Source organism: Papaver somniferum, chromosome 10 (assembly GCF_003573695.1).
Source record: "Papaver somniferum cultivar HN1 chromosome 10, ASM357369v1, whole genome shotgun sequence".
Classification (NCBI taxonomy): Eukaryota; Viridiplantae; Streptophyta; class Magnoliopsida; order Ranunculales; family Papaveraceae; genus Papaver; species Papaver somniferum.
This window is the reverse complement of record NC_039367.1, coordinates 149107961-149120918: the sequence shown is the minus strand read 5'-3', so window position 1 is coordinate 149120918 and position 12958 is coordinate 149107961. Positions and strand designations below refer to the sequence as shown.

The window sequence follows — 12958 nt, the reverse complement described above, 5'->3', positions numbered from 1 at the left end:
AGCGATAGTTATCCAGAAACTAGGTAAGGGCATGCTAGTCTTGTACATTTTCTTGGTTCACTGCAGTTTCCTTTTGTCAGCTCTTTTTGGTTTTAAAGACCCACAGTTATTCCGGCTATTGTTATACGGTTCGAGTTGACTAAACCTTTTCTATGTCTGGCTGAAGACTTTAAACTTAGCACTTCTTGGGAGGTAACCCAAACTCATGCAACCAGGTAATATCTTTCCTTAACTCTTTTCTTCGAATGGTAATAGTTTCTCCTTGTTCATGTTTTTAATTTTATCTTTAGAACATTGAGGACAATGTAGGTTTAAGTTTGGGGGTATGGGAGAAACTTTTTAGTTGCAATAAATAAACTCCAGAGCTAGAAATTTGCCTATTGAGGATTGCACTAACTAATCTAAGTGGATGGAAGCATTTTGATTGTAGGAGTTTGAGGAACCAATCTGATTAGATGGAAACATCTAAAGAGTCTATTCATAAAAGCACAGAGCTCAGGTGTTAGAAATAACATGATAGTTTCACCATATCTCGTTGAGTCCTTTTCACTTCTATTTTTATTTTATTTTGTTTTTAAACTATGTTTCTCTAAGTAATAGGTGGGGCCCACGATTCAAGTTGTTACCAATGCTAGGGTGAATTAGAGTGATTGAGATACCTTGAAAAAAAAAAAAAAAAAAAAAAAAAAAAAAAAAAATGGTAGTTACCAAAAAAAAAAAAAAAAAAAAAAAAAAAAAAAAAAAAAAAATGAAAGAAGAAAGAAATTGAGACCAGACCATTTGACCAAAAGGAATAAATTCAATAAAGTCGACCACTGGTACCCTTGTATATGCCAGTTGTGTTGACCTAGAGTTAGGTTATCGACCACTGGTACCCTTGTATATGCCAATGTGTTGATATTAGTCAGACTAGTATCTCAATCCATTAGGATAGGTTCATTTTGGCGGAGGCCTTCAGACAGATATGGGAAACGTCGTTCACTTAGTAAACATCAAAACCATCTATGTTTTTCTATATCCATCTTCTTGATCTAACCATGTGATTAGTTTTGACTCCGAATATGATGTCCATAGTGCAACTATCTGAGTAGAGCTCTGTCACTTTATATGAATTTTAGTATGCTTGAGTGCAAACTCGTGTACAGCAATTGGAATTTCGCATCAGGGTACTTCTTCCTGTAGTCAATAAGTATGCCAACCAAGGAGATTCTTTAGTGCCTTCCAAGGTTCTGCGTAGATAGCTAAGGTCTGGAGTACAGGTTTTGTGGGTATATCTCTGGTAAGCCCTCCCGAGACTATAACTCGGCCACTAGGGCCACCTAGGGGTTTAAAGGCTTATTGCATACGCTAAATGCAATCGACGATGCCTGCGACAGTGAGTTAGGATTTTATTTTGTAGTTTTGATTTGCTCGGGACTAGCAAATAATAAGTTTGGGGGTATTTGATAGACGCATTTATGTGTCTAATATATCTCAATTGTATATAGTGTTAGCACCCATTTTTGTACTTATTTGGTTATTTTATATTTGTAGGTGTTTTCAGAAGAATAAGGATTTGCGGCGAAATTGGCTGAAAATGCGGCGTTTGAACCTCCGTTGATAGAGTGCCGGAAGCGCCCCAGAAGTGTACCGGAAGTACCCCAGAAATACCCCGGAGGAACCCCGAAAAAAAGTGCGGAAAATGCCCCAGAGGAAACTTGCTATATGGACCCTTGATTTTGGATAAGGGGTAACCTAATTACTAAGGGGTGACCCATTTCCAAGCAGCTGCTAAAGGGACACCAGGTCTGGTTAAGGGGACACCACATTCAAAGTTCAAATAATGGAATTTGGCGGGAAAACTAAGTTCACGTCTGATAATTCTCTGTTGGATTTCTGGGCAGTAATAAACAGATGAGAGAAAGTTTTATCAAGAAGTTTGGGAAAGTTTAGAGACCACAGAGACGCAGCAGAGAGGCTGGAAGACGAAGAACAGGAAGCTGCAGGAAAGCTTCCTGCTGCTGCTCGAGGAGGGAGAAGAAGACGAAGAACGGACCCTCCAGGACCGTCGTTCTTCAACAGTGCTAGCAGCAGTAGACCTTCGTCGTTCTTCAACAGCAGAACACCAGCGTCGCTTATCAACAGCAGCGCTAAGGTATCGTTCTTTTATGGACGCTTAAAGAGGGTCGTAGTTTCACTGTATTATATTTTTCACTCTTTTAATCATATTTTGAGCATCAAGTATGTATTTTGAGAACATGATTATCATGAGTAGCTAAACCCCAATACTGGGATGATGGAGGAAGTTGTTTTTCAGCCATGTGGTTATTTAAATAATTCTTAATTCACTTTTTGCACCGATTTTAATTGATTTATGATTTCAATTAATTACTTGTGATTTTGTTTGATGGAACATGCTTAGTCCTAGGGATTCTTGATGTGCCATGCTTATAATATACAAGTAATATTTTATGGAATCTAATTTGGCAAAGATAGAGTTAATACTTGTTTTATTTTGAGCTATAATCGCCTAGGATTATTTTCTGAGCCACTTGAATATGAAACACATTGGAATCCTGAGTCCTGGTTCCTCTTGATCTTGTGACAATTTTGTACATATTTTTGTTTTTAAATCTATTCAAGTCCGAGCATCGAATCCGTATTTACCGCAATCTTAATATTACAACACTAGAGATGTTACTGTATGTAATCTCGTTATTTGGCCTTCGTTCCGGTATTAGTTAGGAGAAAACATAATAAAAATATCAGTAAAAGTTCTCCGTTTTAGAACTAGAGGACAAAGGATTCTAAGAAGAAACCAAAAACTAAACTATAGTGAATTGTGAAATAAGATCGTAGCAGTTGGCAAAAAAAATAAAATGTCTTTAATATCTATTCCTTTACCAGAGAACTCCGAGACTACTAATGGGATACCATTTTACTTGGGAGCATACCAATATACATATAGGACAAAAAAATAATTGTCTTTGGGTTGGTACACCTCCAAGCAAAATGGTACCCCCATTAGTAACCTTGGAGAACTCTATGTTTTTATTATTATGGTAACTTTTCCAATCTCCCCTAATGCATCGATAAGTTTTAAAAAAAAAAACCAAAATATATTATAGCAAAGAGAATTAATCTGCAGAATCAGACTCATGTGGAATCAACTCTATTTGAGTTGTCTGTCCGATAATTGAATCTGTATGATTAGCTTCAGCGAAAGATACATAATTATAGAGTTCATATTACAGCTTGCATAAGCTTTGACAGTGTCAAAAGCTATTATTGAAATTAAAAAAAAAATGGTGTTTTAACGAAATAAGTTACGATAAGTTGAGAGTGAGTGCAGCTTGTTTTCTTTTGTTTTAGGCATTTGCTTTGGTTCTGATCATCAAATAAAAAAAAATCAAAAATCCTTCTTTTGTCTAGTGATTCGTATATTTATAGCTGAACTGCTGAAGAATGGTTAAAGCGTCCACTCCGGATCTTGCAATCTATTGCCATTCACAAACTCAGTTTTCAACCCATCAATCAATCAATTCTTGTCCCCTAAATTCTAAATAAATACTGATAGTGAACTCATTCAGACGATAAAATACACCTTTCAAAACGAAAATTAAAGAAAATAAAAATACAACAATTATTCGATGATTATTATCGGATTCTCCTCTATTTTTCGCCGTTTAACGGTACGCCTTCGTTCTTGTTCTTTATGCATATCATGTCTACACAGAGGGCAATTAGTCTTCCGTTTCTTCCACCTCGAAATACATCCGGAATGAAAAGTGTAGTTGCGAAAAATCTAACGACCACACCCAATGAAATCTAACACCTAAGATGAAGATCTACTCAACAAAGAAGAGATGAAGTGCATTAAAGTAAACATGAACACAAGAGCTTTTACGTGGTTCGGCCATTAATGAAGCCTACGTCCAAGGTGTTTCACTATGATCGATGGTGTTACCAAATCGGTGTTACATACAAACTCCATTAAAAGGGATTGGAGTTCTTGTTAAGCTCTAGGTTGTGGGGGAGGGAGATCGGTCCCTTCAAACATATCTCTCTTTCCCTTATAAAGGGGTGGGGATGTACACGAGTTACAATAATGCCTTTAGGACAGACTAGTTAGGATAAGAGATAGCAAGGTCTTATTTCCTACAAACAATTGTATCTAATTAAGCTACTTCTTCCTAGATCTCTCGACACGTGTCCTTGTATATTTTCTTCTCCTACATTTATGCCCCTTTTCATGAGGTTAGTTCGAAGAGCAAATCCTTAAGAAAATATTACGCGTTGTTGTTGATGTCTTGCATTCGGTACCTTCATTCCGGGTCTTGGATTGATGATGATTATCTGTGCGTTATTCAAAGTCAAACTGATTGTTACCCGACTCTCAAATTATGGCAACTTGGGCTTTCTGTTGGGCTACGAGCTGTCTGGATCTGGGCTTCTGAGTAGAATGCCTCCCGACTAGGCATATCATTGTCCTTGGTTCCTATCTTGTTGTGCTTCCCGATTGGCTCGTATGTTTCGAATGTACTCGACGTCGCGTGCTTACTTCCTTTTTAATCGGCTCTGGATTTTCTCGATATTGTGGACGAGTTCAAATCGTGTTGTTATAGATAATCGGCTCGGAGTGAAGTCTCGTCTTGTAGGAATTATCCTCTTTGTGATCTGAAATTCTTGGGTGTACTTCTGGCTCGGCTTAAGCTTGCATCTGGAGTTCAAATTCTTGGATGGTAGCAGTTCTCTTTGTGACAACTGTTTTAACACTTGCTCAAGATGGTGTTGGTGTCTGGAGTGTCTTAATGGGTTGAATTCGAAACAGTTGAATACGGATGGTTCATAATTCAACTGTGTCTAACTTTGGTGATAAGCTCTCTCGGTGCTGCTGACTATCGCTTGAATGTTGCATTCTTGTTGGGATATTCTGTTGTTTAGCTGCTCTTTTTGGTTTTATCGGGCTTCCTTTTCTGATACGAGTCCGGTGGAGAATGCTTTTTGTTTGGGTAAGTTGATAACGTTGGCTGAATGGTGCATCAGATGTACTTTGTAGTAAGTTTTTCATTGTTGCTAAAGGAACTGAGCAGAAGAATATAAACTGCGTCTGCAGTATGCATACTTGCCCATATTCTTGTGCGAAGTTTCAAAGCAATTCTTGGTTCAAAGATTGCTGACTGTTGTTGTCGTGCCGTGATATTCCTTGTAATTCCGCTACCGTAGGATCGTACTGGCTGGTCTCCGCTAACAATTGTGGATTACTACATTTGCCCCGAGTTATCCATCTCCCTTGGTAACCATCGATGTCGGACGTCTGTTTAGTGTGGTTGCTATGGTTTTGTGAATGAATCAACAAGTGAAATACACGATAAGACAATTTCTCATGGTAGATGGTACTTAGGTTTCCTGCTAGTCGTCCGACAGTCTTAGCATCCTCGGCTTGCTTCAAACGATGAGGGTGTTCTCGTGCCACACCAAAGCATTTTTCTTGCGTCAGTCTTGGAGTTATATGATTGTTGTTGAAGGGACTGCGCAAAGGAATACAATCTGCTTCATCCTAGTAGGTGTTCTCGTGCCACTCCAAAGCGTTTTTCTTGCGTCAGTCTAGTAGTTATATGATTGTTGTTGAAAGGACTGCGCAAAGGAATACAATCTGCTTCATCCTAGTACGCGTACTTGCCCCTATTCGTTTGCGGAGTCTCGAGACAACAATTTTGCCCCTGTGCCCAAACTAGCTCTCTTCCTTAGTTTCCATGTCTTTTTCTCGCCCAAAGATGTGCATCCAGATATGTGCACAAAATACTTACGCTCCTGCAATGCCCGAGGGCTGCGGCCTTGGAGATAAGCGATACTTAGCTCATGTTTCGGTGATAGACTTTGGTTTTGCTGTTAACAATGAAGTCCATAAGTTCCTTATTTCGACCTGACAAGTCCAGATGCTCTGGCGCATTGTTCCACTTTACTCTGCAACGGTGTGAAAAAGCCATATGTAGGATCTACTCGTACATTACTCGCCTCATAACCGGACTATATAGTTACTTGTGATCTTGTTTGCTGCCAGTGATGCCGACACGGTATGGTTTGTTGCTGCAACTTCTTGCTTGATTCACAAACTCGGGAGACTCCGTGATCTCATTACATCCTTCGTCTCACTGCAACGTTCATTTGGTTGGTGATCTCGGTCCGTAACTTTTGCTGTTCACGATTCTCAACTAAGACAATTACTCTTCTTATCTTACGTGTCCCTGTATGTAGTCTCCTCTGTTCGTGTTACCCTGACATAGCTTTGGTTTCCATCGACCATTCCTGTTGTGGGCCGATTGGTGCTGGTTGCTTTTGCGTTTGATTTTGATTTTGTCCATCATGTAGCTTCCGTGCACACCATTTAGCCTTCATGTGATATTTAGCTCAGTTTGTGTTAGCCTGTTGATGACCGATTAGAAGCCGCCTTTGTTATTGTTTTCTTACAAATACGATGTACTTATGTTATTCAAGTCTCCCACACTGATAACCCGACAGATCCGTCGTCCCGATTGTGTTTCCCCTTTCATGTATAACCGCTCGTAGTTTTAGCATACATATTTTCCTGCAATATAATCATTTCAGAGTAGACATTAGTTAATATTCCATATATGTCGAAGACACTCAACAGGGAGGGTCATCGGGCCCAATGCCATGTCCCGATTGAGGTATCTCATCACTATCTTTTAGATTCAGTGGAAGTGTATTAGTCGTTCCTAGTTGCTAGGCCCGATGGTCCCGAGTGGTTATCGACCAACCATCTCGGGCAAGTGGTCATGGCCACTTGTGATGGGGTAACCTGTCAAGTGTAAGTAGGTTACCTGGCTGAGAAGAAATCGTATCTTAACAGTCTTTGGTAACTGGCTTCACCAACCACCAGAACCCTTAGGCTATCTCGGCACTTCCACACTGCCACTGCCCCGAGTATCGAATAGCCAGTCGACTGTAAGCCACCTCGGCACTTCCACACTGGCGTTGCCCCGAGTACGAATGACCATTCGAGTGTAAGTCACCTCGGCACTTCCACATTGGCGTTGCCCCGAGTACGAATGACCATTTGTCGCTCATGTCTTATTTCCTACCCTCGCGGTTTTAAAGAAATAAATGACAAGTTAGCTCCTGGCTCGTCCAGGGCTCTTAAATCACCTCGGATCATTTCGTTTGATGAACCGAGTACGAATGACCTGTGTGTTACAGTACGCTAACAACCCAAGGCGTTCCCCAGGTTATTATTTTCCAAAGCCTGTGTAGTCTAAGTTGGAGTCAGAAGTCTTAGACCATCTCGGGCCATTCCGTTTGATGACCCAAATACGAATGGTATATCGCTGCGTTTATCATACCATCGCCTTATCGCCGTGCGTTTCATGCAGTACACTATGCTCCACAGATATTCAATTTCGGTCCCGTTTTGTTGCCACGATTTATGAGTTCTTTCCTTGATCTTGGAGTTATCAGTTGTCTCCCAAAGAATGCCTTCATTCTACCGTTTGTCTCGATTTGTTTGTTTCAAGTTCCGCCCTGACTAGACGCTTTGTGTTAGGATAGACAGAGTCCTACATTGCATCCGTAGTAGATTGTTGTCGGCAAGGTGAGATATCGTCTCACTGGTAGTCAGGCTTGGTGTGGTCACATACAAAGGTTTCGATAGGCAAACATTCGTGTTCTTTCCCGAAGTTGATATCTTCACATAGTCGGCTGTTGCTGCGAGGTAATCGATTCCAAGCTGGAAATTCATCCGATGAAAGGTATGCTCGAATGGTTGTTGTTGGCCCGAGCTGCCTTGCTCCCAATTTATCGAAACGGAGAGGAAGTAGTCATGAGTTGGTTCTGAGATAGACGAATGCCTTGTATAAACTGGTCTCTGGCGTTTCTGGTCCGAAATAGCTGAGTACTGAACGTAGTTGGCACAGCCTTGTGGTTCAAGTGATTATCTTCGGAACAGCATTCGCTCCTTGTCCGTTCTGCGTCACACGCTAGAGGAATATCTCAGTCACACATTGCTCCAGGTATCCCCGAATCTCCCACACTTGTAGACTAATTAGGAAGAGAAGTGATTGCTGCTATTTCGGTTCACGACCATTCCAATATCAATGCTCATCATCATGTTGCCGTCGTATCTCGCCCGATTAACCTCAAAGGTCCGACTGATTGATATATCTCGATGAAGCTGGGTTGACTGCTGTGACGAAATTTTTCGAAGCGGTTGTTTCAATCGAGTCTGTTGACCATCATCATTTTGATCGGGTGTTATATCCCGATGATCATTCGCTGCGAGGAAGTGTTCACTGCTAGGACCCGAAATGGATTGGATATGCCCCGATACGAGTTGGCACGAGTAGGCGCAACAGCTTAGTATATTGCTTTGTCCCGAGATGACTGATTGTTGTTCATAGTCCGACTGACATATCCTAATGAACTTGGCAGACTTAAGCGGACTGTCTAATTTGGTCGTGCCTCCATTGTGCAGATTCTCCACGTGATTAGAGTCTTCTTGTTGTCCTTTCAAACTTCTGCGAGCTTTTGTGTGCTGGGATGTGTTAGTTAGGCGAATTGTTCTCGCTTATCGCCCGAAGATGATGAATGCCCGATATATGCTGGTTACAGACGTTACTGGCTGGAATCCGAGTGGTTTGTATGTGCCCCGATGTGATCTAGCGCGAGTAGTTGCAGCTTGAGATACTACTTCCTTGCTTTCCGAGTTGATTGACCTGAACTATTTGTTCCAAGATAGCTTCCTTAGACGAGCAATGATGTTTCATGAGCAGACTCCCAGATGGATGATCCGAGGTGATTGTTCATAGCAGGATTCTTCCAAGATAATCTCATTAGATTAGACTTCCAATAACTGGTGACATGGCCTGTGCTTTGATAAGTGACATATTTTAACATCAAATGACAGCTATGATCCTTGCTCCTATATCTGAGGAGTAATCGTCGTTGCCACGACACGTTATTATGCTAGAGTTTTGCACCTTCACTTGCATGATTCTACCAGGTTCTCCATTTACAACTTCAAAGTTGAGTCGTCCAGTCCGTTGTGTTGGGCAAAATTATCACATCTGAGATGGTGACTCAAGGTGATCTGATACGAGAAGGATATGTCAGTTAGAGTTGATCGTCTATTCAGTTCTTCTCCTGGTGATGGGTAGTGGCCAGAAGATGATGAGACCAGAGCAAAAGACTGTCTGGTGGAGGCTAGAGGTGATTTTGGTCCGAGACGGATGATTCAAAGTGATCGATCATAAGGGCGTCTTTTCAAGCTGGTTTTGCTGGAAGTTCTATACATAATTAAATAAATTTCACTCTCTCTTCGACCTTTTTCTGCAACAACAAGTCAAGTAAGTGAGCACCCAAGCTAAACTTAAGCCAAATTGCATATTCAGCATCCAAACTACAAATGTGCAGCAGATGACATGATCTGTCTCCTCCAAAATCAGGCCAAAATATTACTTAGTAACTTAAGGAAAGCGGGTTTTGTTAATCGGTGAAAAGATCCAAATTGGACTATTCACTAGCATTTAAAAGTTTAAACTGTCGTGGCAGATGAATTCAGATGTTATGCGAATTGTAATGAGCCAAGTGTTTGAGATCGATGGTACTTAGCTTTCCTTCCTGGTAGGTAGGCATAAGTATCAGCTGCGTACTGGGGGATGTGTGGTGGTTTGGTCGAAGAGGACCATTTCGACTCTATGAGCAAAGCTTCTTACTCTTTGGCGTCTTCGTCATCTCCCAAAGCTCATCCATGCGAAATCATTTTGCTCCTCAACTGATACTCGGGATTGGGTTTATGCACCTGCGACTTTCAATTCAGATGAGTAATGGTTGTAAAAATTAAATGACCCCTTGCAAATGTCACTGTTGTAGATATTCTGGCTAAGATATCACTTTAACAACACAGGATTATCAAGAACAAGATAAACGGCACGTTCAAGTAGACTGACATTACATTTAAGAATTAAGCATGGTGACAATCTAAATGGTTAAGGTGATCATTCAAGTAATCAGATTGATGTGTCACTAAGAAGTTAAATGCAGTTTTGGGCTCGATTGAGTGGTAATGAAATTACTCAAATGGAAGGCTCGAATTCATAGTGAATAAATATCGGATGGTCTCTTCTGTATGGTCTCTTTTGAATTCATGGTGATAATCTATATAGCAAGGCATCAATTTACGACGACGAGATATTAAGTCAGGATTGACAATCTGTAATTCATAGCTACAAGTTGCGGAAGCAATTCACATTTGTATGCCAAACGTCAAGGGTCTATGTTCTCAAATTTCTAAAACAAGAACTACTCGTGTTTTCCTAGGTGAGTTGTATTTGACTAATCCAATCACTCTTTTACCAGGCTTGTATGAGGGAGATTTTAGATAGCACTCATCAAAATAACTCGCAAAATGAGGATTCAGGAGTTAAGAATGTTCCCTGTTATAGATGAATGTCCGGATAGAGGTGTGCTTATTCTAGAACGATCTGATTCAACCTTCCCGAGCTGAGTTCTTAAAGCGAGACAATTGTAATCTTATCGAGTTGATCGGCCCGAGTTAATCTGAAGTAACTGCCTTGTCCGATATGGTTCATCTTTCCCGATATAAAATGAACTGACCCGAGTGAGTTGCATGGGATTGGCCGATGTAGTTAGCCTCGATCTGTTGCCTGGTATCTGGCCGATGTAGTTAGCCTCGATCAGTCGCCCGATATCTGTCCCGATTTGACTTGGCACGAGATGGTTTTGATCCGAGTAAGTTAACTGACTCGCCCCAATATGGAATTCCACGAAGCTGAGTTGCTGTAATTCCCATCCGAGGTGATATTGTACGATGTTAAGAGGCCGATATTGGAGAAGTCTGTGATGGTCCTTCGAGGTGCAAATTGATGAGAGGATGGCAGAGTCAAAACACAAGCTCCATACTGTAAGAGCTAGCAGGCGAGTCTAATGTACTGGCAAGATTGCGACACTGGAACAAATTAATCAAAGCTTGTTCCAGCTGTGGCAGTTTGTCCCATGACGATTTCCTTCGAAATTGAGTTGGTGAGATCCGACTAACTTGATGATGGTTTCATAAATTTCATCTTCCTGTAACTCCCGACAGTGAAGATTAGGGATTGAACCTACGTTGTTGCTGCGAGAATCAGCTGCGTTAACATACGCCATTCGAATCATCACTGCAACAACAGATCAATCAAGTTAATAGTCAAGAAGAGTAATCATATCATTCAAGATAGAAAAATCCCTAGGTGAAACAAACACATAAATCCCCAAATTAGCTAAGGATTTCGTCACTCAACGTTTTCAAAATAGCTTAAATGGGTTTGCAAAACAAGATCTGCTGATAGCAAATCTCCCATCGAAACAGAAATCGAGTAAAACTTTTGAAAGAAAATTCAATTTTTTCTTAAGAACTAACCCTAGTTTTCCATAAACACCTTTTGAAGAATTTGTACTTAAAACTTTCAAATTGAAGTGTTAACAAACAAAATAAGAGATAAATGAGAATAAGATTTGTCCTGTTTCAGATTTGTTCTTCGCCGAAGTATCTTTGCTTCCAATTTTGTCGAAGTTCTCTTTGCATGTGTCTCCGGTTCACCCACACAGAACTACCGATGTTATTTGACGTTTTGCTATCTGAAGATAGCTTTGTTCAGTCCGAGTTCCACATGTACCCCTCACACTTCAAAACTCGGTAGTCAGTAGATCGGCTCAAACTTCAGTGGAACCAATGTAGTCAATATCGGCCGTATCGGCCGATATATCGGGATATTTCGGATATCGCCCCAGAACGATACGATAAGAAGGATATCGGGGATACGATATTCGCCCGATAATATCGGCCGTATCGGTCGAATATCGGCCGTTTCGGTCAAATATCGGCCGTATCGGTCGATACGAAATTTTCCTACATTTCCCGATATGAGACGGTATTGGTCGTTTTCTATAAAATTTAAGGGTAATTTTGGCGAAGAAAGTCTTCCAGGTGGTAGCAGAGGTACATGTAGCTCTCCAAGCAAGTCTACTAAAGTTACTCTTTTGTTTTTTTGATAAAATTGATGTTATCTATTATATCCAATGTAGTTAATATCAGATATCGGTTCATCTCGGGCGGGACCGATACACTGGTACGATTTTATATCGGGGATATTATCGCTGAAATATCGGTTCTAGATTTAGAGACTATAATTTTATATTAAACATTTTCTCCACACATTTTCGGATAAGATATAATAGATAACATCAATTTTATCAAAAAAACAAAAGAGTAACTTTAGTAGACTTGCTTGGAGAGCTACATGCACCTCTGCTACCACCTGGAAGACTTTCTTCGCCAAAATTACCCTTAAATTTTATAGAAAATGACCAATACCGTCTCATATCGGGAAATGTAGGAAAATTTCGTATCGACCGATACGGCCGATATTATCGGGCGAATATCGTATCCCCGATATCCTTCTTATCGTATCGTTCTGGGGCGATATCCGAAATATCCCCGATATATCGGCCGATACGGCCGATATTGACTACATTGCCTCCGCCTATATATATGGTACGGAGGGAGTATATACTTTTTTTGGGAATTGGGATAGTGAAAAGAACGAGGGAAAATAACGTTTTCGCAAAGTAAAAAGGAATTGCCGAAACGCAACCTCCTGAATAAATTTTTGGTGGTCAAATGCAATGGCCCGACACCAATGTTAGCCCCCTCGCCGACTTGATTAAAACCCAGTCGGTTCCGGCTTTTAATATTTTCTTTTTAAATGAGGTAGTACTAACATGTTCGAGATACAAGTACCGTGGGATCTTGATGATAGTATCATTTTAGTCAATGCATTCCGAGTGTACTATTGTTTTGAAGGTAGACATTGATTAGTCTTTTTTTCTTTTTAAAAGATAACGAGGTGAACCCTTAATTATATTGATAACAATCATTCGATTTTTTTTTTTTTTTTTTTTTTAT

General features: G+C 40.5%; 1 long non-coding RNA gene across 1 annotated transcript; it reads right to left on the bottom strand.

The window, feature by feature from the left end:
- Positions 1-3887: 3887 nt before the first annotated feature.
- Positions 3888-11596, bottom strand: LOC113317817. The gene is made up of 2 exons (XR_003344038.1): positions 6825-11596; positions 3888-6568 (listed from the first exon to the last, which is right to left on the bottom strand). It is a non-coding gene; the product is annotated as an uncharacterized LOC113317817 (long non-coding RNA).
- Positions 11597-12958: the final 1362 nt, after the last annotated feature.